Here is a 24,581-nt window from a genome sequence, read left to right as displayed (position 1 = left end):
GATAATTTTGATTATTTTCTGTTGGTTCACTAATTATTTGCTAAATGATCTTCCCCCAATTATTTAGCTCCTTCCAGGGGGGCAGGGTGGTCTCAGTTCTTGTTCTGTCACAGGAAGTTGTGCGAACTTATCTTCAATATGTGTGTAAGCTGTAACGTTACAAATTTTTATTACCTATGTTCTCCAACAAGAAGGAACTCAACTGAGTACCAGAAGCTCCTTAATTGGAGTCCCAGCCAATTAGCTTCTTTTCCCAGAAAAACAGGAAAGCCTTTGTCAGTGTTTTCATGCTGGCTCCTACTGGTTAAGTCATGGGGTATCTAAATCTCATGGACTGTAAGCAACGATTACAAGTAAAATTGCAAGGTGTTTGCTGTAGGCACCAAGCATAGCTTACAATCATGCTCTTTTGGAGTTAAGAAAAACAATGTTGACCCTACTTCATGCTCCTTTCTCCATTTTGTGACTTTTCCCTATATTAATTTTTTTAAAGAGGAAGGATAGGGGAGAGGGCTTCGCTACACAAGTTCCTGTAATAAATCTTGATTTCAGAAAAGCCTAGTCAACTTTGTGAATCAATTAGAATTCTAGTCAGGAAAACTTAGTTGAACACAACTAGGAATGAGAATGACATATCATGTAAAGTTCAGGACATGTGTACCAAAATGGCTAAAGACAGATGTAATGCAACCCGGGAATGTATAGCATTCATAGGAAGACATTGAAAAATATGAAATATGAAACATGAAAACATGATTAAAATTTTAGGTAATATTGATTTAAAATAATACGCTAAGGTTTTTTTTTTTTTTAATGTGCATGTAGTGTGTTAAAGCTAAATCTATAATATGCATAAAAACTGGACTGTTGGCAGCAAAGTCAACAATGTATTCTTTCCAATTGCATTTCTTAAAATCAGGTTTTGAGTCTGCACTACAGAAAATTAATTGCCCCTCCCACTCGAGGTCCCTGACATCCATTTTGTACCAGAAACAATGCACGATTTCATGTGTTGTGAATCACTGCAAAATTACAATAAAGAAATCCTATGTAGGGCGCCTGGGTGGCTCAGATGGTTAAGCGTCTGCCTTCGGCTCAGGTCATGATCCCAGGGTCCTGGGATCGAGTCCCACATCAGGTTCTCTGCTCCTTGGGAGCCTGCTTCTCCCTCTGCCTCTCTCTCTCTCTCATGAATAAATAAATAAAATCTTAAAAAAAAAAAAGAAATCCTTTGTATGTGTGTATGTGTGTGTTTTAACAGAGCACATGCAAAAGGCAGCTGTAAGAACATTCTCCTGAATTCTGTCCATTTTTTTTTACCTAAAATGTATATTGGAAAGTCCCCCCCACATGAATGTACATATGAATTTGGATGTCTGTACATATATCAAGGAGTGGAGACAGAATTAGAAGACTCTCATCATAAAACAAATGAGAAGAAGAGTAAATGGGCTGGCCAGATTCAAAGAAAGTCAAAGGCAAAGGTGTCAGGTACAACATTATTGATACATCTTATTCAAAGCCATTTAACAAAGACCTAATGTACAGCTTTGGGCTACTTTGTTCTAATTTAGTGTAGCTTACATTTGGGTGCCCAGTAACAGAACATGATTTTAAATGAACCTTGTCTCATCTTGACCTCACTAAGCACTTCCCACAACTTGCTAGTCTGTCCCCTCACCCCCAGTCAAATAAAACCCCTCAAAACAAAAGCACTTTTATTTTTTTTTTTAAGATTTATTTATTTGAGAGAGAGGGGGAGTGGGGGGGAAGGGCAGAGGGGGAGGAAGAGAGAGAGTCTCAGGCAGACTCCACGTTGAGCTTGGAGCCCGACAGGGGGCTCAATCTCACGACCCTGAGATCATGACCTGAGCTGAAGCCAAGAGTCAGATTCTTAACCAAATCTGCCACCCAGGCACCCCCCAAAGCACTTTTATATCAAACTTGCCAAATTATACCATTAGCTTATAATCATATCAACAAAACACTGCTACTATGAGCATATGTTCAGACATGGAAATAGCCTCATTATATACACCCCAATAACATAACATTTGCAAAAAATGGCATTCAGTGTCTACTATGATATATACGTTCCTTACCAATTATTTATGCACATATTTACATGTACATATTGATATATGTTGTATATACATATTAAAAGATCTACAATACATATTGCATATATGTATGCAAAGTGAGAAAATCCCATGTGGAACATTCTGGAATTTGAAAAGTAAATCAAGAATATTTGTCACAAATCATGTCCAGATTCACTCTAACAAGATATCCAAGGAGAAAGCAAGCCAGATTTCACTTGAAGAAGACACAGGATTTCATTTATGAGCTGTATACATGACGGGCATTTGCAAATCCTTCCTAAGGTGCTTTAGGCAAGGATGGGGCTTTATTTCCATCTATTTGTATAGGCTCGCTAGCTGGCTGTGCATGCCTTTTATTCCAAAATCTTACCGTGAAAACAACTAGAAGAACATGAATAAATATACACTAATGAGAAGTATTTGTCAATGTGATTTTGCATGAAAACCTCTTTACTCAGAACTAAGTTCCGGGAAAAGAATACTGGGGTAAACTTTGAAGACACTGTGGGCGTAAGTGGATTACAATCGCGACTTCCCTCGATGACACCTACAGGGGCCATTTCAATCCCCACGGAGCAGAGACCCGACATTCCACAGACACACACAGAACAGAGAGAGCATCTCCAGGAGATCAAACTCACTCCTCATGGCTATTTACTCCCCTGAGACCGTTGTTTATTCTTTCCTTCTAAATGGACATCTATTTATCTCTAGGTGGTGTCCTGTGATATTTCTAAGAAAAGAATGACACTAGAGAGGAAATTGTCTTTGAGCCAAACTGCTCAGATGCTTGCTTTGTCCTTGACATGAAATGAAATCATGTAAGTGGTGATTTTAATGTCTGTAATTTCTAAAGCATCCCTTCTTCCCCAGATTTAGCCACAAATATTTATACACGTGGTCATGCATGCATGCACACATGGGTGCCCACATGTGGTCCCATGGATCGGGGAGCTCACCCATAAATGTTTATATGCCTAGCGAGAAAGAGCAATATATCGATTAATATCGACCCCAAAACCATGCATGTTTGCTCACCGATTCATTTGATTTTCCTAAGAATTGGCAAATGCTTTTCTCTCGAGTTTTTGGAATTGTCTTTGCAATCCCATAAATTTGGGAAATTGATGTGATTATTTGGATAACTCAAAACCCTGAATTACATCTTATCTGAATTGTTTAGGTAATTTGATTGTAATAACAAGGAAGGAGAGAGGAGAAAATTGCTTCTATTTTCAATTCTTCCAAATGTTCAGATGCATAAAGTTAAATACAGAACTGCCACTCATATCTTTCTAAGAAACTGTGGAAACAGGAAATCTGTTCATTGGTAGCAATTACATGCGTTTTTTTTTTTTTTCCATCACCGACTTGAGCAAATCAAGATGCAGTCATTTCAACCCTGATGGCAAGGTTGCACCACATTCTCACACAGCTGTTTCTGTTGCTTTATACGGTATTAATATTAATGAATTCTGATAACCAGAATGATTCTTTTTTAATAAACTGACATTCAATTAATAAGAGAAAAATGACTGTCATTTTTTAGTCGTGCAAGGCGGCACCTAGCAAAGTTCTGCGGTCATGAATCTCGAGCCACTCTGAGGAAGAGGGCCCTGGCAAAATATTACTATTTAGTGCAGGCGTTCAATCTTCTTTAGGTGAGATGAAACTTGAGGATCCGTCGGTGAAAATCCCACAGGCTGCTGTGATCAGTACGGACTAACTATTCCTTCATAAAGCGAAAGTAATGTCACATCTGAAAGAGAGTGTAATGCCATATTTAGAAGAGAGACATCCAAGGCAATGAAACGTATGGTGTTCTTCAAAAATACCTTCTGTATTTTTTTTTTTTATTTCAAATTAGCATCTGGCTAGCGAAACCTAACACTGCCTCCTTCACTGTGAGACGGAAATATTGTGAGGTCTCACGAAACATGAGAAACAGGTGGGAGACGAAGGAAATCATTGGGGATGGTCTCTTAGAATTCCGTAAACCCCTCCGTACACCCCAACACCAGATGTAAGACGAGAGAGCCATGAGGAAGCCATGGGGCAGAGAGATACCATCTCTCAGAATGTCTTCACTGCCAGCAAATCAACCTGTCCACGAATCCCAAGGACAGATAAAAAGCCAAAGTGATGCTTTGTATTCCCATCTTGCGGAATAACAGGAACTAACTGGCTGGAGGCAGAGAGAGCGCAACGCAATTTCTCCCATCTTCATGTCCGCATCAATTAAGTGGAATAATCATCATAAAGTATAATCCTAACCCTCATGCAAACAAGATGCTATTATTGTCAAGAGGAAGAATGTATTGGAATGTGCTGCATAGACTCTTTAAAGTGAACACATGGTTTTGGATACTATTTCTTGGGAAATCATTGCCTATGATGGGATCTGATTTGAAACTATGGATGAAAAAATATGACAATATATACCTAAGAGAATTGTTGACTTTTTAGCTTTAATGGTGTGTCACTGAATCACCTATGTAAGGATGACGGGAAAGTTAAAATCTTTGTACAAATTGTAGAGGAAATAACCCTAAAAATAGATTAATGATTTTATTTCAGCGTGCTACTGGATAAGGTGATGTGTCGGCTATTAACCAATTATTTAAAATCTCACTGAGCTGTTTATCTTCTGACTTCAAGGATTTCTTTCATGCATGTCTGCTCTCCACCGAATTGAGGTCCATAGAGCAGTTATGCTCTGCAAAATCATAAACAACCATTATCAACATACCTTTTAGAGTTGGGGGGAGAGGGGTTCAAGCTCAGAATGCATATTATTGCCAAAAAAATTAAAATAACATAAAAGACTTTTCTAATCGTAATCATACTGTTGTCTGAGGGAAAAGTAAAATAAAATTTAACCCTCTAAGCTTTTGCAAGAAAGAAACTGCGTTACTTAAATGCGACAAGGAGAAGCTAGCTAACACCCTGAGGTGGCCCAGTTTTTTTCATATCCCATGCTTGAGCGTCCATTGATTACAGCTTGGCCAACCTCATTACAAGAGATTAGAAAGACTCCAAACTATGTTTGTGTGGAAAAAGCCTGCAGCCAGTTACTTCCATTTGAGAATTTTAGGAGTCCCTGACAGGTAAAACAAACAAACAAACAAAAAAAGAATAATATTCATTCATGATCCATTGGCACATATGCTAAATACAGAAGCCTTCTAAGTCCACAGATATTAATAATCTTGCTTTATCCTTGAGCATCCATTGATTGCAACTGGGCCAACCTCATTACAAAAGATTAGAAAGACTCCAAACTATGTTCGGGTGGAAAAGCCTAAGTCCACAGAAATGACGCGTAGAGGCTTTAATGCACAGAGGTGGTCACGGTGACATGAAATTTCAGTGTATTTTCATAAATGTACCAGACTGCAATCTAATATCTTGCGTTGCCCTCACATATATTTTAAGCCACATCAGCTCGTCTAATGAAATCACAGCTAACCGGCATCTTAATATACGTGCGAGTACGTCGATAATACATTATTTGCTTCACTGCTGATTCAGGCTCTGGGTAATAAACTTCTCATTACAACCAATCATGCTGCTCTAGCATAATTACAGGTGCTATAGCTTAGTAAAGGGATCTTGGTGATAAATAAAGCAGCACAGAAAAGAGTGAGCTTCTTTTAGGTAGTCCTCACTGAAGCTTCAAGTCAACACCTCAGGGGAAAACATACACTGAGAGCTTCCCTGTCAGCGCCGAGAACCAAGGTTCCAATTGGACCTTCTATTTTTTTTTAACCTGGCATCTCTCACAGGGTACAGCAGTGGAGATTAAAGCACCGTCCCACGTTTCTAATTGCTGACCTGATTTCCACTGAGAGAATAAGCATGAAATGGGAGATGGCCAGGAGATGAAGGAATTCTGGAACTCCAGGCTTGCAGAGTTGCTCAAGATCCTCCCCAAAAGTGGGCCAGGTCTGCTGTCTTGTTCTACCCTACGTATTCCGTTCTATTTATCCTAGGTTTGTAACGTGTTTAAACATAAGGAAAACCTCTACCCATTTCACCCTTTGTATCAGTCACTACTTGTAAGGCTAGCTGTGGTAACAAACAGTACTAACAATCTCTTTGGCCTCCCACAATCAGATCTCTTATGCTCAAGCAAATTCCCATTTGCTTTTTTTGTCAGATGGCTTACTTCTAAGCAATGGCTCAGGGATGCAAGAGTTTCCCATCTTCTCTCTCCCACAGCACGTGGCCTCCAAGGACCCTGACATGGGAAAAGATATAGGGTCCACCAGGTCTAATGGGGCACACTCCCATCCACACAAGTTCCTTGGGCCGGAACAGTCACATGGTCCCAAATTATTCTCCAAGGAGGCTGGGGAATGTGTATCAGGAAGAAAAGTACTTGGTGAGCACAAGGCAGTATCTCTCCTACTCCACACTGATCACAAAACCTCACCATCATCCGGGCTTTACATATGTGCCAGGGGACAACTTTGTTTCTCAGGGTAAGAGGAAAAAATGCCCAATTTATCTGTCCACCACAACCACAGGCTCTGCAGACCAGCATTCAGAGCATTAGTTAGGACATATTTTTTCCCTCATCAGTCAAAACCTATTAAGTAAAAATTGAAATTCGTTGTTATTGAAAAGAGATATCTGATAGAAATTGGGGATAAGAGGAATGTATGGCCCTAGGAATTTGGAGCCATGAGACTAAGTATCATGGTGTATGGTTGCTACATCTCCCCACATGGCTGTGCTTCTATGCTTACTTTATTCACTTATCTCTTCTTCTGTATATTTCCTCTTCTCCTCCTCCCCCTTCCCCTCCCTTCCTCTTCCTCCTCCTCCTTCTTCTTCTAATTCCTCTCCTTCCCCTTCTCCTTTTCCTTCTTCTTCCCTCTCCTCCCTTACTACTACTATTTCTTCTTCTTCTTCTTCTTCTCCTTCTCCTTCTTCTTCTTTCTTCTTCTTTTTCCTCTTCTTCTTCTCCTTCTCCCCCTTCTCCTTCTCCCCCTTCTCCTCCTCCTCCTCCTTCTTCTTCTTCTTTTTCTCTTCTTCTTCTTCTTCCCTTCTTCTTCTTCTTCTTCTCTTCTTCTTCTTCTTCTTCTTCTTCTTCTTCTCTTCTTCTTCTTCTTCTCCTTCTTCTCCTTCTCCTTTTTCTTCTTCTTCTTCTCCTTCTCCTCCTTCTCCTCCTCCTCCTCAGAACAACCCTTGATGACCCAGCTTTTGCTGAGGGAACTCTTGTGATCCCAACAACTCCGTAAACACAGCTGGAGATTATTGCAAAACTGACCCTGATGCTAGGAAGTAAGTTTCATTTTCAAAGTGCCAGAAGTAATTGATTGATATTGGGGCTTGTGTGCCATTAAGACAAGTAGGAGGGAAAAAATTCTATCATCAGCGGTACAGCTTTGAGCACAGATAATACTTCATGATGTGATTCTGCTAGGAATACAGACAGCCATTCATGGATGCACACATTTTGTGAAATGATCCAGTGTAATTTTTGCTTGCCTTTGATTCATAGCATGCATGGAATATAAAAATTGGCTATTTCATAAGTTACTTTTTGGCTTATAGACCTTTCTTGTATGTACTTCTGTTTTAGGAATTTATTTAATGAAGATCACCTCAGTAAGAAAATATCCTCTCTTGTCTTAGCAAAGGAAGACATAAAAGACTGAGTTCTACTGGCATCAAAGCAAGTATTGTGAATCTTTTAGATGTGGAAATTGCTACTGGATATGAGGAAGTTAAATTCAGAAACCCTGAAGACGCAGGCCCGTTTACCAAATACATGGTCACAGACAGACCTAGCCTGTACAACGTCACTCAAAAAAGGTTCAATACCACGGAGCAGACACATGCTGATATTTGAATGTTTCCAAAGCTTTGCAAAGCATTGACAAAAAAATTCTGACCTTGCTAAATTATGCAGAACAGACCATATAGTTTTATGTAAGAAAGAGGAGCCAAGGTGACAGTCATTGACTGAAAAAGGGAACAGATCATTGATTCTCCAAGTACAGTCCATAGAACTTACTAAAAATGCAGAGCTTCAGGCTCCATTCCAGAACCTGGAGGTGCAATCCAGCCATCTCTAATTTAGTGAATTGTACCAGTGATGCAGATGTATGCTCAAGTTTGAGAACCACTGGGGCAGATCAACCAAGAAGCACTTGGCTTATATTAGGAGAGAGAGTGAGAGTGAGAGAGAGAATGCTAAAGATTCCTAACTCTTGTCTTGGAGATACTGCAGCTTTTCTGTGGTCTCCCATCTCCTACCAGTAAGTACGAGGACTGTGTAAACAATCATTCCTCAGTGCCCAGGAAGGAAAAATCAAGGCTCCTTGGCAAAGAGCCTAGCCATGCTTTGAATGAAAAAACAAGTTGGAGCTGAGGCATCGTGTCCTTGCCATCGAGAATCAAACAGGACTTTACTGATTTGGGGAAAGCGCCAACCCAGGAGATTCAATGGCATCAAATCATCAAGATGGCCCTCACTTATGGAAATGAGCAAGCAGAGACAAGTTGAACATGATTAACAGTAATGAAGAAATCTGGGAGACCTCAGCTTGTTAGAAGCAGAGACCGGTTGGAAGCCATTTTGATGCTATACCTTTGAGTATTATTTACAAATCTGTGAAGGCTGAATAATGGGAATGGCAAATGGGAAGGTAAGGATTTTAGTTGGCTTCCAAAGCTCTATTAAAATGGAATGCTTAGTTCTGCTCAAATTGTTGTATTAGGGACTAATCATTCTTTCTCTGCTTCTCTCCACACATAGGAATATTCCTTGGCTTTTCACAGTGCTTAAAGTCATCACTTCATTCTATTAAGGACAATGACAACTGCCTACATCAAGGTTGAACTCTGTGATGCTGAGACAGCCTGGCTAATCTGAGACCAGAAAGGGGCTCAGATGCTCACCATGACTTCCATTGGCCAATGTTCTCCTGACAACTGTCCTCCTTCCCACTCCAGCTGCAAAGATCCAGGAGCAAGAAGTGCTTCAATTAAAGGAAGTAGTGCTCCCCCCCTCCACCAAGGTGCATGTTGTGAGAAGAGCCAGATGGGTCAGAATGATGCCAGTTGTGTGGGGTGTTTGCAGTAGAAGATTTGAGGAAAACCAAGCGATCAGACAAGAAGAGGGCCAAAAGGAGGTAATCAACCTAGTGGTCTTTGCGAATTTTGTGAAGGGACAGAGGTCAAAGCCAGATAGCTGTGAGCTGAGGAATGAAGATGGCGTGAAGAACGGGAGACAGTGCCTCACACTCCAGATGCCAGACAAGCTCACCTCGGTTATACAGAAAGAGATCAGTCACACTTGCTGCAAGAAAGAACATCACATCCATCCTTTAAAAGAGCAGAGGAACGCAAGACAACAACTCTCACTTGTTGACGCTTTGCAGTGCGGGGAAAACTGGAGCTTGCTAACTCATTTTAACTTCACACACTGCAAGTCGGGCACAGTCATTGCCATTCTCAAATGTGGGAAAAAATGAGGAGGAGGAGGAGGAAGAAGAAGAAGGAGAAGGAAACAGTTGAAATTCAGTGTGTCGTAAAACTGTCCACATTCACAGAATTGTGAAGAAGAAAAGTCTCCCTAGACCCTGCCTGTAAATTCAGGGACTCTGTATAGGACAAAGACCATCATGTTAGTAAGGAAAATGTTGCAATTGTTAAAAAAAAGTTAACTTTACCGGCAATTCATTTTCAGGCAACAAATTTATAGATCCAACAGAGAAAGAACTGACTCTGGGGAAATTGGAAATATATTTTCTTTCTGATTCAAACCTCCAAATGGATTAAAAATATATCTAGATGCAAAATTGCGCTTGGGCATGGAGGAGACAGATTGCCACTTGACTGGAGGCATTTGCAATGCAAGGATAGAACCTGTCCCTGAGCTAGCTGGTGGACCAGACACAGAGGAAGCGGGGACCAGGAGTAGCCATGGTGGGCGATGCCTCAGGGCCCTCCTGTCCACGCAAGTTGATCCTGGCTTCAGTCTCCCACACACCTGGTCAGATACAGATGAACTTTCACGACACTTAAACCAAGAAAAAAGTCCAACAGAGTGATTCACAGTGTTCCCTGCACATGTGCATCACCTGAAATTGTTTACAATCTACAAGCTCAGTTAATTCAGGAAATCAGTGGATGAGCCTCCCTCCATGGTATTTTTATAGGTTACTCTATTAAGTAGTTAAGACCGAAAACCCCTGTTCTGGTCCTTGAAATGGTCCTCCACGTTTGGGCTGAGAAACAGGAACACCAGCAACACCTGGGAACTTGTCGGAGATGCAAATTCTTGGGTCCTTCCCAAACTGATGATTCAAAAACTCGGGGGGGAGGGTGGAGCTTGAACATGCCTTCTAGGCAACTGACACCAGACAGGCTTCAGAACCACTGATTCAACTCCTTGCTTTTCAAAAAGTGTGGTGTGAAGAACCGCAGCATCACGTGGGACTTGGCAGAGCTACAGAATTTGAGGGCGCATCCGAGACATGCTGAATTTGAATCTACACTTCATCAAGGTCCTCAGGTGATCACATATCACAGTTTGAGAAGCATGGATCCCTCATCCTTAAGGCGCTGTTCATTTCACTCTCTGACTATGCTTTGCTTTGTGTTCCCACAAAGGTCATCCTACAAGGCAAGAGAATAATGACTGACATGTTGTTGGCTTTCCACTAGGATGGACTGGGAGGTGAGGGTGCATGTGATGGTTCAGTTGGGTGCTTATGCATGCTAACCCCTCCTTGGAGTATATAATGTACATTATACAATAAGCACCTGGTGGTTTCCTGCCCTGACAATGCCCAGAAACAGCTGTGGGCACTCATTACTTTGGTTATAAGGAAGGGAGAAACCCAGAGCCTCCAATATCCTGCAGGTGGAGTGGGTATGGGACTGAAGTCAGACACAACGTGGTGGCCTCTTTCTTCTTCAACTGCAGAGTCTTACTTCTACCTACTACCTAGTCTGTACCCCTTACAGACCCTGATTCCTTTTCTCTTTGAGGCTGCTCTTGGACCGCATCCTTTATGGCATCAGAAATGTGTGATTTGCATTAGAATACCTGGAAAGCCTTCTTTTCTCACTTATCCTTGCCCTGACTGCAGCCAATGACCTTCTCCTCCTCGTTCTCCCTGGGCAGTGGAGCTCGAAGGGTCAGGTTAAGACAGATGCAGAGAGCTGAAATAAGAAAGTCTGTCCTATAGTCCCCTGGGTCTGAAATCCGCTTCTGACTGGGCTTCTATCAAACAGATGACTCCACACAAGAACTGGAAGCAAGGCAAGGAATCCAGATCTCCTAGCGAGCTGGTGGAGAAGGCGTTAGCTTTCCTTTGGGGTCAGCATGTGAGCCTGCTTCCTTAGGCAGCTTCCTGATCGTCGGTAAGGCATGCATGTTTTTATTCTAACGAGAGTTTTTGTAACTGCTGAGTTCTGTGAAATGGTTGGAAGAGACGCTTCCTGAAACTCAGCATAGACTCAGATCTTGGAAACACTTGTCTATCTGTCTCAAAGTTGGTGTTTTCTGTTGTCTGAAATGTCACCTGTACCCAGACCATGGCATCTCTGGTACCTTCCAGCACTCCTCACATCTGATGGAGTGGTTCTACCGGGGGCGTACCTGGGATTACATACTGGCTGCTCTTGTCTACCCTCTTTGTTGTAGGCTAGGGAGGTCTCATTGGGCCCAACTCTGGGGCATCTTTCTGGGGTTCATATTGTCTGATCAGTTGGTGACCTCTTTTAATTTTCTGTGGCTCCCATATTGGCTATGTTTTAAGAGCAGAATTTTCTTACTGACGTGCCCTGTGTTTTCTGTTTATAGCAGGAGTATTCATTGTATACACTATGTGTCTGAATTGTAGGGTTGTTTGACTTCTAGAGCTTCTTCCATAACCTGTTTTGAGGAGGTCATTAAGAGCTTGTGGTTCATGTTTCTTAGAGTATGCTTTGGGGTGCTTGCTGGATCTGCCACCATATCTAGTGCCTGGGAAATCAAGGGGTCATTAGATTGTTGTATGTCCCATTTTCTCAGGTGTTGGGAGGAAGGTTGGCTGTCACTTGCTGGGGCTGCAGGCACCACCTGTTCTGATGGGAGTAGAGATCTTTCTAGGTGGCTGGTGGTCTTGGCTTCTCTTGCAGACTGGTTAAGGTTCCATGCCAGTAGCCAAGCCATTTCCTCTGCAAAACGGGCAGTTTGGGCAGGGAATGTGACATTTAGGACAAAATGAGTCCCGTGACATGGCAGCTCACTGTAGGCGAATCTGATGTTCTAGCAAGTGTGAGTGGGTACCTTGATCCCTTAGCTTCTGTTTGTGTTGTTAGCTTGGGGAATAATAATTATCCTCTCTACATATCAAGAGGTGTATGCTTGGACCACCATGTCCCAGGACACTCAACTGGCTTGACATCGCTTCTGCTTTTCCATGACCATCTCTATAGGACATCTTTCCAGAGTTGGAAAATTCCTCTGCAGGAACCCTGAGGTTTTAGATGTTGTATTCACCAGCTACACAGTTGTTCACAGTGACACACGCCAAACACAGAACAGTCTTGGTCCAGAAAACAAGGAGACAAAACCCCGTGGGAATCCTAACTCTTTCCCGTTACTCTGCCTCCAGAGAAATTCCAGCCCTTGAAAACCTTTCCTACTCCCTCTCTATTTCAGGCACTTTAAATCAAAGCACAGCAATTTGTGTATTGATCATGAAACTCAAAATTAGTATCGTTGATCAACCCTGAAGAAAACAAAGACAAAAACAGAAAAAAAAAAAAAAAAACCTGCTATCAAGAAGATAATGTAGGACCTAGTAAATCTCAAGTTTAGTTTTTGGAGAAAACCTAGATGTTCTCACCATATACATAAAAGAAAAGGAAAAAGCCACAGTGACAGTTAAGAAATGACAAGGGGGAAATAGAAATATAAGAAATTCAGTGACATGGGGCGCCTGGGTGGCTCAGTTGTTAAGCGTCTGCCTTTGGCTCAGGTCATGATCCCGGGGTCCTGGGATCGAGCCCCACATCGGGCTCCCTGCTCCACGGGAAGCCTGCTTCTCCCTCTCCTGCTCCCCCTGCTTGTGTTCCCTCTCTTGCTGTGTCTCTCTCTCTCTGTCAAATAAATAAATAAAATCTTTAAAGAAAAAAAAAAAAGAAATTCAGTGACATGTTCCAGAGCAAGCAAACAACACATTTAAAAGTAATAACTATGCTAGGATAATAAAACTGGTTTAAATTGATCCAAAAGCACATATAATCTGTAACTCCTTTTGTTTGAATAATATAAAGATTGGTTAAATGAATCTCCACCAGTTCAAAAGATGCAGTTTACCCAGATGATTTTATAAGAAAAAGTCTACCAAACATTTACAGAAAACATCATTCCAGTGTTTTTTAGATGGTAGTAGAACCTTGAAAGGAACTTGGAAATTTTATGGAGTATAAATGGTAAAATCACTTGAGCATATAGCATACACATACATGTTACATTTAACATAATCTCACCTGTGAAAGTGGACTTGTTTAATCAATTCCTGACAATGCAGTCTTAATATCCCCAATGACGGTTTGAATCTCTCTTTCCCCTTCCCTCCCTCCTTTGAATGCAACCAGGCTTGTTGCATATGCACTGAAGCTCTGTAAATAGGCCCATATACATAAAAATCATTATGCCTTCCTGATCATTCATTTCACTCTTTGTTCTCCAATAAGACACAGTCTTCATCTCTGACAAGAGTCCTTATCTTTATATCCACTTGTTAGGAGATTCCAAGAGCCACTCCAATTCCTTATATTGTGTTGTTATGCCATTTTTTCCACCTTAATACTTTTCAGTCTGTGTCTTGTTATTTTTGTGTTTGTGTGTCTTGTTATTTAAATACCTTTAAAAAATAAAGAGCATATAGCAAGGCCTTGCTTCTTTATCATTTTGATAATCTGTCTTTTAATTGGACTGTTTATTCCGTTTCACACAATGCAATGTCTGATATGATTGTATTTCCATGGACCAGCTTGACATTCATTGTCTGTTTGTCCCATCTGTTCTTTGTGCCTCTTTTATTTCTTTTCTACGTTCTTCTGAGTTTGACCATAATTTTGCTATTCCATTTTCAACATTTATTATTTTTAGCTATTTCTAAATTTTTCAGTGGTCAATCCAGTGATTGCACTATCCATCTTAGATGGTTAACCTTGGAAAAAAAAATACTATGTGATTTATTATGCGTGATAAGAAACCTGTAAGAGTATAATTGTATTTACTTCCCTTAAGCCATTCTTGGTGCGCTTGTGAAATACACTTGTGCAAATGTCATAGACCCTACAATATATTTTATGTTGTTTAGTCATGGTTTTAAAGCAAGGCTGTGTTTATTTAAATAATATGTGCTTTTTACCTACATATCGACATTTCTGGTGATTCTCATTGCATTCTGCAGGTCTACACTTCATCTTCTATAACTGACCTCTAGCTAGTCAACTTCTTCCAGCTGGGTCTGCAGACAAATTCGTCAGCTGTCAGAAGATGCCTTTATTTCACCTTATTGGTGAAAGTAATTTGGATATAGAGTTCTATATCTAGCTCTTTTCAGTTTTACTATTTTTTTATGCTTCAATTTAAATGACTTTTCAAGTTCATTGATCCTTATGTTGTATATAGTCTGCTGTGATTTCTAGTCTGTAAATGGACTTCACATATTTTTTTCACCTGAATATTTTCTTTTCTATGATGCCCTAATCTCTCCTGAAATTTCCCTATTTATCACTCATACTTACCTTTTCCTGTTGCACTTTTATTTATAATAATTATATTAAGCTCCTTGTCATAATTCCCAAAGATGAGTCATCTATAGATCTGTTTTGGGACAGATTTCTTCCATTCAGCATGGTTAAGACACATGGTTAAGCATGTGTCTAAAAAATACTAGAAGATGAAGCATATGTGTGTGTATGTGTGTGTGCTTGAAAAGGACTCTAACCCTTTTATAGGATGCCAAGATGAGAGTGTGATCACATTGAACCCTTCATAAGTTGAGACATTGTAGGAGTGGTTGTCTTTATTTTTTTTAAAGATTTACTTCTTTATTTTAGAGAGCTAGGAAGTAGGGGGTGGAGTCAGACAGGGCGAAGGACAAGCAGACTCCACACTGAATGCAGAGCCCCACACGGGACTCAACCTCATGACCCTGAGATCATGACCTGAGCTGAAACCAAGAATTGGATGCTTAACTGACTGGGCCACCCAGGTGCCCCAGGAATGGTTGTCTATAATTCTTCTAAAAGGCCTTGGGTTGGAAGCACCAGGAGTCTAGGACTTCTCTTTGCTTTTGTAACACTACCTCCAAGCATCTAATGCATACCACACCTCCTCACAGGCTTTGAAATGCCCCATCCACAATGAAGGAGGGAAAGGACATAAATGACTCAAACCTAGCCTTATAAGGACGAACACACCAAAACTGGTTAATGATTGAAGCAAAGTTAATAAGGAGATTCATATGCCCCTTAAAGAGTAAAAAGATGTTCAGTCACATGCCCAAAAAGCAAGTTAAGAGTACGCCAAGGTTCTCATTAACGAATCATCTTTGTAACAACAAAATTTCTGGCAAAAGGAGTCTAAATGCACTGTTATAATTTGCCCCCCTTACTTGTTATAGTAATGTCCATTTCCACATGGTGTTTTAGCAAGAGCTAAACAGCTTTAGTGTTTTATTGAACCTACACATTCCATTTTTAATAATTTTCCTACAGACATAGAGATAGGAGACTATTAAATAAACACTCATGTTTTGCATTTTTCCATAAAATAAAATGTTTTGAATCAATGCATATGTATATAAAATGACTGGTTGAAATAATCATTAGTGGGAAACACACAGTCTAAAATAATTGTCTTTTTTTTTTTTTTAATTTTTTTTTTAAGATTTTATTTATTTGACAGAGAGAGAGACAGCGAGAGAGGGGACACAAGCAGGGGGAGTGGGAGAGGGAGAAGCAGGCTTCCCGCTGAGCAGGGAGCCTGATGCGGGGCTCGATCCCAGGACCCTGGGATCATGACCTGAGTTGAAGGCAGACACTTAACCGACTGAGCCACCCAGGCACCCTAAAATAATTGTCTTAAAAATAAGTTAAAATTGATGGTTAGGTATCCGTTGAAATGGTAAGCAGACAAAGTAGAAATCATAAGTCAGTGGCATAGGATTCGGGTATGCAATTTAGAGAATTAACAAGAATGTGATGACGAAGAATTCGTTGGGTTTTTTTTTTTAAGTTTGTTTATTTTTTTTTTATAATCTCTACACCCAATGTGGGGCTCGAACTCACAACCCCAAGATCAAAGGTCACACGCTCCTCTGACCGAGCCAGCCAGGCACCCCAAAGAATCCTTTGTAAAGTCTGGAGAATATTGATGAAACTCTGCCAAAAAATGATGAATGGAAAATAGAAAACTTAAGTGTGTATATATTCAGACACAAATAGACAGTTGATGTTAATGGCAAGTACAACTAGATACTAAGGGTTCTAAAAATTTCAGTTGATTCAGGATCCTAAAGAAGAGAGAACACCCACTAAACATTGATATGGCTGTGTAACTGTGTGGCAGAAATTGGACAAAGACAACAAAAAGGAAGATTGTGTGAAGGCGTGCACATGTATATTTGAGGACATGCAACTTTTTTCGGTGTCTCGAAGTCGAGAAGAAGCGTTGATGGGGTTATTAGCAAATTATGTTAAAGAGGCTGAAGAGACCTGAAGGATGAACAATAAGGTACTGAAGGCTAATTCACTCTGAATGTTGGTGTATAGAAAGTGGGCAAAAGCAGTCACATTGTAGGGGAGAATCCTGACAAATATGACCTCAGCCAGCCGACCAAAGCCAACATTATCAGTTAGTCAAGTTCAGGGTACATACCCTTGACGTGATACAATTGAAAATGCAATTTTACCTCTGTGGTCTCTCCTGAAACCTATAACACTAGTCTAATCATAAGAAACACACCAGACAAATCCCTATAGAAGGACATGCTACAAAACACCTGACTAGGACTCCTCAAACCTGCCAAGGTCATCACAGACACAGGAAGTCTGAGAAATTGTCTAGAGCAATCGAAGGACACGTGACAACTGAATGTAATGTGGGGTCCTAGAACTCCCCCCCAAAAGGGGCAGTTTGTAAAAACTGTAAAAACTAAGGACTATCTAATATATGGACCTCAGTTAAGAATAATGTATCAAAATTATTTTGTTTATTATAACAAATGTTCTATATTAATGTGATAGCAGAAACTGGGTTTAGGTAGATAAGCCTATCGGTACAATTGTCCTCTTTTTTTTGGTGAATCTAAAACTATTTTCAAATGATAATAATAAAATTTATTTAAAAACAATGGTAGGAAGATAATGGGGCAAATATCACAGAAGCCACAGGAAGAGGGAATTCAAGGAAGAGAGAAGTCACCTTTGAACATCATTGCAGATAAATCAAGCCAAAATGGGGCATATTTTAGGTTTTAGTAAAAGAAAAATCATTAAGGACCACTGTGAGACTAATTAAAAGTGATCCTGAGATTTTTTTAAAAGCAATATATTACTATAAGATAGAACTGAAAAGCCATTTTCCCTCTCCTAATTGTTATCAATAATAGTTTAAGTGTTTTAGGTATTTAAGTTCTCCTTGAGAGATCTATTATGATATTTCTGAGTTTTAAAATTTTTCACATGGATGGTTGTTAGCAGATTTACCAAAATCTCATTTTCCTTTCAAAATCTTTCCCCAAAATTGAGTAATCATGGGGTTGCTGAAGTTCCTTTTGTCACGAAGACTGTTTCTTTATGAATGGCTGTTAATAACTCCATCTGCTGAAATCATTTTAAATATCATAGTCCTTAAGGCTCGGTACTACCCACATCTACTTTTTCATTCGCGTGACGTTAAAGAGATTGGAAAACGTCAGGAGCTGCCAAATTAGCAGTAGGTGCCTTGATCTTGAATTTAAAGGGTTGCAGATCCAATGTATTACTCAGTTTGTCCCTGGGCAATTAGGTTTGTACATTTCAGCTGATGTTAGAGGCCAGACATGATTTCATTCTGCATTCTCGAGCTGCAGGTAGATCAGTGCCTGAGGAGGATGGATGGTGTAATGGGGGAAGAGTTGTGAATGGATCCAGGTATGTATGGTTCACGCTCATCCCAGCTCCTCTCTTAGAGATTTCGTGCTCTTTCAGTGTTAACAAGGTATCCGAGGACTTGTTTCTCCATCAACCCTGAGGGAATAAATAAAAGTAGATCAAATAGATCAAAAGACACTAATCCTGAAATTGCTGATTATTGGCATTATTGTTTTTTGTTGTGTTTTTAGTAAACACATACACCCATGTGCGCCTACACCTGGATTCAAACCTACCACCCCCAGGATCCTGGGTAACATGGGAATAGCAGGTCCATGGAGAGCCACTTCATCATTACTTGTTGCCAGAGTCTTTAGGGATGGATTTAGCATCACTGTTGGAAATAAGCTATTGGAAAAAATGAAGTTTATCTGGACACCTCACTGGGAAAGCACATGTGAAAGGAGGTTGGGCCTCCATGATCTACTTGGGCTGGTTGGAGAGTTGGTCAAGTGCAAATGGCATATGACTATGATTTGCAACCTCGTGTGGTTAATCAGAGGGCTTCACTTTCCAGCAGGGACACACTAGTGGATATGCACAGTGCAGGGAGCTACTGGAGAAGGAGGAGGATAGCATGGCTGAGGTCTGTGCTCCTTTCCCACGTGATCCTTAGCCTTGCTCTACACAAATATCCTAAGACGTAAGGATACACATGAGAAGGGCAAACAAAGTACTTGGACGCTCACGTGGGTCTGGACCTGGGCTCAGACGTATTTCAAGACAACTTCTAAGAATAAAGGTGCTCAGTGCCTGGAAAACCACTAGAATCCTGCCTTGCCCTTAGCAGTCTTGCCCTTAGCAGTCATCTTGAGAATTCACAGATTTTTATTGAGGAGAGATTCTTGATGGAGGCAAACACAATTTTTATATCCCTGTGTGGGTCCAAAACTATCTAACCCCTCTTTCTGTTTCCACCTCTGTGAATAACCTACCTAGTGAGCTAGGAGGAGTCTCACAATCTGCGATGTTCCCTTTCCTAAAACAAAGGGAGTGTCTGGGGACCGTGATTCCCACAGTCCCTTCCAGCACCAAATTTCACAGATGTAAATGCTTTGTATGGGTCTGAAATACACCCTTTTAGGTTGGGAATGCTACCACACTTATTTTGATTTTTACTAATTTCCACTAACCACTTGGTGTCAAAACAGAGTAACTATTAGATCCTGCTGATAGGTGTTGCTGTAAACCTTTCAATTTACCGTCACTCACAGGCCAAGTTGTAATCAGTCCAGAACTCTACATTTATGCTCTTAAAACATCCAACAATAAATTCATCAATAACCAAGTGAGTGCAGAAGTAGAAAAAGGTATCTTTTGCCTAAACTATTAAGAACGGTTTCAAGCCTTCCACATTTCCATAGCTAGTCCTTGGGATCCCTGTGCAGGCTTTATGCTTCGTAGCCTATGGAAATAGTTAGGACATTATGTTCTTTTATGATGGCAGTGTTCTTGCAAGTCACTGGGGAGTATTTTGAGAATATTTGGAATGATTTCCACACTTTTCAGGGCAAGAGAAAGTCAAATAAATTTTGTCGATTGTGGATGTATCAGATAACAGAGATTTGGTGCCTGGTCAGGTATGGGAATATGTGTTCAATCTCCAACACTGTGCGGTGGGCACCCAATTAGTATCTCTCCACCTCCTTGTCCACATCTGTAGAAAGAAGATACTATCAAATTTTCAAGATTATTATATTAATGAAATACGAAAGCTCTTATGATCACATTTAAGAAATAGAGGTTAAAATCAAAAACATTTTTCTCCTCTATCCCTCAGCCTTAGTGAAAAAAATGAGTATTTGAGTGAGGAGGGGAAATGCCTCAAATATTTGCATATCACAAAAGATAGCAGGCGTAGGAAAAGATTGGAAATAAATGGGAGATAATGTTAAATGTCTGCTAACATCCTACTTTATAAATCTGTGCCTCTTCTTTCTGAGAAAAATGCATTTTCACTGTAGAAAATTTGGAATATGAAGGAAAAATCACAGAGTGATAAACCACCCCTCCAAAACTGCAGCCTAAATTGACCATAAAAGCCGACAACGATAATTGTTATCTTATTCTTGGTTTATTCTCTTATATTGCTTTTTCTATGCATGGGGAAATAAAAATGGACTATAGTATCATTCATAAGAATTTCAGGGGACTTTTTTATTTACTTATTTTTCATTTAATTCCAGTGTAGTTAACATACAGTGTTATGTTAGGTTCAGGTGTACAATATAGTGATTCAACACTTCCATACATCACCCGGTGCTCATCACGACAGGTGCCCACCTTAATCCCCAACACCTGTTTAACCCATCCCCCCACCCACCTCCCCTCTGGTGACCCTCAGTGTGTTCTCCAGAGGTAAGAATCTGATTTTTTATTTGTCCCTTTTTTCTTTGTTTGTTGGTTTTCTTTCTTAAATTTGACATATGAGTAAAATCATATGACATTTGTCTTTCTCTGACTGGTTTATTTCCCTTAGCATTATACTCTCTCCACCCATCCATTCGTGTTATTGCAAATGGCAGCATTCTTTTTTATGGGTGAAGAATATTCCTGTGTGTGTGTGTGTGTGTGTGTGTGTGTGTGTGTGTGTGTGTGTGTATACCACATCTTTATCCACTCATCAATCAGTGGACACTTGGGCTGCCTCCATAATTTGGCTATTGTAGATAATGCTGCAATAAACATGGGGTGCCTATAGCTTTCAGGGGACTTTTTAAATGCACAGTTTATTTTGAAGTAAATATAGATTCAGGCACGCTTGTAAGAAATGATAGCGATCCCACACGCCCTTTATCTGGTCTTCCAATAGTAACATCTTGCAAAATTTGACTGTAACATCCCATCCAGAAAATTAATATCAGTGCAGTCCAGCATGCCAGGATTTCTCTTGTTCCCCAGTGACAGTAACACCCACTCCCCTTCTGCCCAACTACCTTCTGAATCCCTGAAAACCACTAATCTGTTCTCTAGTCTCATAATTTTGGCATTTCAAAAATATTATATAAAAACAATACATTTGGGTGGCAATGCTTTGTCATTGCCCAGCAGGGCTTGTTCCTCACTCGAGATTTGCTGGCACGGGTTGGGGGTGAAGCCACCATTTTTCATGGGGTGCTTGATTGGAATAGAGTGATAATTTTCTGAAAGTATTATCTTGCTCTGCTCCTCCTTCCCTGGTCCTCTGACTAGAGAGAAGGCCATGGGGGACTTTTTTTTTTTTAAATCAGGTATTATTTCCTTTTCTGGATGGCTATCTGCTTCAGCTCTCAGTGTGGGACATATAAGGGAAGGAGAAGGAAGAATGGAAGGAAGGAGAAAGAAGGATGGAAAGAAGGAGAAGGAAGGGTGGAAGGAAGGAGAAGAAAGAATGGAAGGGAGGATGGAAGGATGGAAGGAAGGAGAAGAAAGGAGGGAAGGGAGGATGAAAGGAAGGATGGAAGGAAGGAGAAGGAAGGAGAAGGAAGGATGAAGGAGAAGGAAGGATGGAAGGAAGGAGAAGGAAAGAAGGAGAGAAGGAGGGAGGGAAGGAGAGAGGAAGAAGGGAGGAAGGAACAAGACACAGACTCACCACATTATTAGTCCTTAGGTTCCAGGTCCCCTCGATGATCTGCCTTCTCTGCATTTCAGAGTCTTTGTATATTTTATATAATGTCCAGTGGTTTTCGTAGCATCTTCTTGGAGGCGGATGTCCTCCTCAGCATTGTTTAATGCAAAGAACAATGTCTTTATTTTTTTCGGGAGTTTCATTTATTTTTTTATAATTTTTAAAAAAGATTTTATTTATTTATTTGACAGAGAGAGACACAGCGAGAGAGGGAACACAAGCAGGGGGAGTGGGAGAGGGAGAAGCAGGCTTCCCGTTGAGCAGGGACCCCGATGCGGGGCTCTATCCCAGGACCCTGGGATCATGACCTGAGCCGAAGGCAGACGCTCAACGGCTGAGCCACCCAGGCGCCCCTCAGGAGTTTTAACATAAGGACGCAGATGATTCAATGCCCACCCATAGACTAGTATGCTTTCCTGACATTGTAAGGAGCATACGCTGTAAAATGTGAAGTTAATGCCATCCCATAGTGCCATCAGATGATCTAGCAGCCTGAGCTTTATTAGTTGACAGGAGAGCCCCGGGGAGTCTTCCACAAAAAGGGCTAGAGACAGACTATAATTACGATCCGTGCAAGATCACAACCTGACTAATGAGATGATAGCATACATAGTAGAAATCCTGAGGGGGGAAAACACATAAAAGCCTACACATGCATCAGGGAAGCCGAAATCTATGATGAAATGATGGGATTTCGTTTATATTATTATCTCTAAAAACAGTAATGTGAAACGCAATGAAACCAACTAAACGAAAGGAAATGCAAAAATCAGGCTTCATGTGCCAAGGTTGAAGAGCCCAGGTGAGCCAAGAATTTGTTCTATCCTTGTGAACCGTAAGCAACAGCTTCATAGCTCCGTCAAAAAATCCAGGCAATCCCTCTCCCCAAAGAGAACAGGAATAGAAAGAACATAAAAATCAGATAAAGAAAATACCTTGGGGGGGGGGGGGAAGAAAAGTATTATAGAAAGAAACACCATATTTAAATACTGGATCAAAATAATTACACTATGTTCCCTGGGAGCAGGAAGTCAATAAAAGGAATGGGAAGACAAATACAGGAGGAAAAAGTGAGCTTCCTGGAAAGATGTCTAAAAAGATAAATGCAGTTGATCCTTGAACAACATGTATTTGAATTGTGTGGGTCCATTTACATGCAGATAAACAGGAGACAGTCCTGTAAATGTATTTTCTTTTCCTTATGGCTTTCTTTTATTTTTTTTTTAAGATTTATTTATTTATTATAGAGAGAGTATGAGTAGGAGGGGGGCAGAGGGAGAGAGAATCTCAAGCAGACTCCACACTGAACATGGAGCCTGACGCGGGGTTCAATCTCTGGACCCTGAAATCGTGACCTGAGGCGAAACCAAGAATCCCGCACTGATTGAGCCACCCAGGTACCCCCTTCTTTATGATTTTCTTAATCATCCTTTCTTTTCTCTGGTTTACTTTATTCTAAGAATACAGTATGTGATGCATAGGACATACAAAGTGTGTGTTAATCAACTTTATTAAGTTACAAGTCTTCCGGTAAACGGTAGGCTATTCTTAGTGAAGTTTTGGGGGGGAATCAAAATTTATGTGCAGATTTCCAACTATGGGAAGGGATCAGTGTCCTAACCCCCACACTGTTGAACGGCCAGCTGTATATTAAAAGCATAAAAAACCCCTCGGTATAAAAGATATTCTGGAAAATACAGCTGTGTGAAAAAATCGGTCAGTAAATATAGCAAAAGCACATCTGTGTGAAGTTAAAATATTTTAAAAAGTAACACATTTTATTCATCTGTAATTTCTAAACATCTCATGGAACAAAGACAAACTTGAATCTCTATACTGTTTTATACCGTATTTTCAAGGGATATTCCATTATTATACAGATTTGTCTAGTGGTCCTCTAGGTTTTATAAATCGTTGTCTATTAACATTTTTTAAAAACTTATTTATTTTTTAGAGAGAGAGTGAGAAGCAGACTCCCCTCTGAGCAGGGAGCCTGATGTGGGGCTCAATCCCAGGACCCTGAGATCATGACCTCAGCCGAAATCAAGAGTCAGCTGCTTCACCAACTAAGCCACCCACACACCCCATTTTCTATGCCTTTGGCTGAGGTCATGATCCCAGGATCCTGGGATTGAGCCCTGTGTTGGGCTCCTTGCTCGGCGTGGAGCCTGCTTCTCCCTATCCCTCTGCCCCTCTCCCTGCTCGTGTTCTCTCTCTCAAATGAATAAAAAAATCTTTAAAAAAATTTTTTTTTAATTTTTGGTCTACTTTATATGTCATAGACTGAATAGGACATAGAAAGGAGCATATTTTATTCATATATCATTTTTAAAACTTTTCATGGAACAAAGACAAACTTGAATCTCTGCTGATGATTTATATATTTCAAGGGATATTCAGTTATCACAGAGATCTGTGATACCAGTTCATCACAGAGATCAATTGTCAGAGAATATTTCCCTCTTTTATCTTTTATAGCATTTGTTTTATATACGCTAATGCTGTGGTATTTGGTGCCCAGATACTCACAATTAAAACTTTATTGTGGAATCATTTTTGGTCATTAGAAAGTACTGTTCTTCGTCTTGTTTGTTAGGGTTTGTTTTATTTTTTCACTAAATTAACCTTTTCCCAAGGTTCACAACAGAAACTCCTCCCTTCGTTCCTCCTCTCCCCTCCCTTCCCTTCCCCTCCCTCCCTCCCTCCCT

This window comes from Phoca vitulina, unplaced genomic scaffold, assembly GCF_004348235.1.
Source record: "Phoca vitulina isolate PV1807 unplaced genomic scaffold, GSC_HSeal_1.0 scaffold60, whole genome shotgun sequence".
NCBI lineage: Eukaryota > Metazoa > Chordata > Mammalia > Carnivora > Phocidae > Phoca > Phoca vitulina.
The sequence above is the reverse complement of the archived record's forward strand: the minus strand, read 5'-3'. Positions refer to the sequence as shown.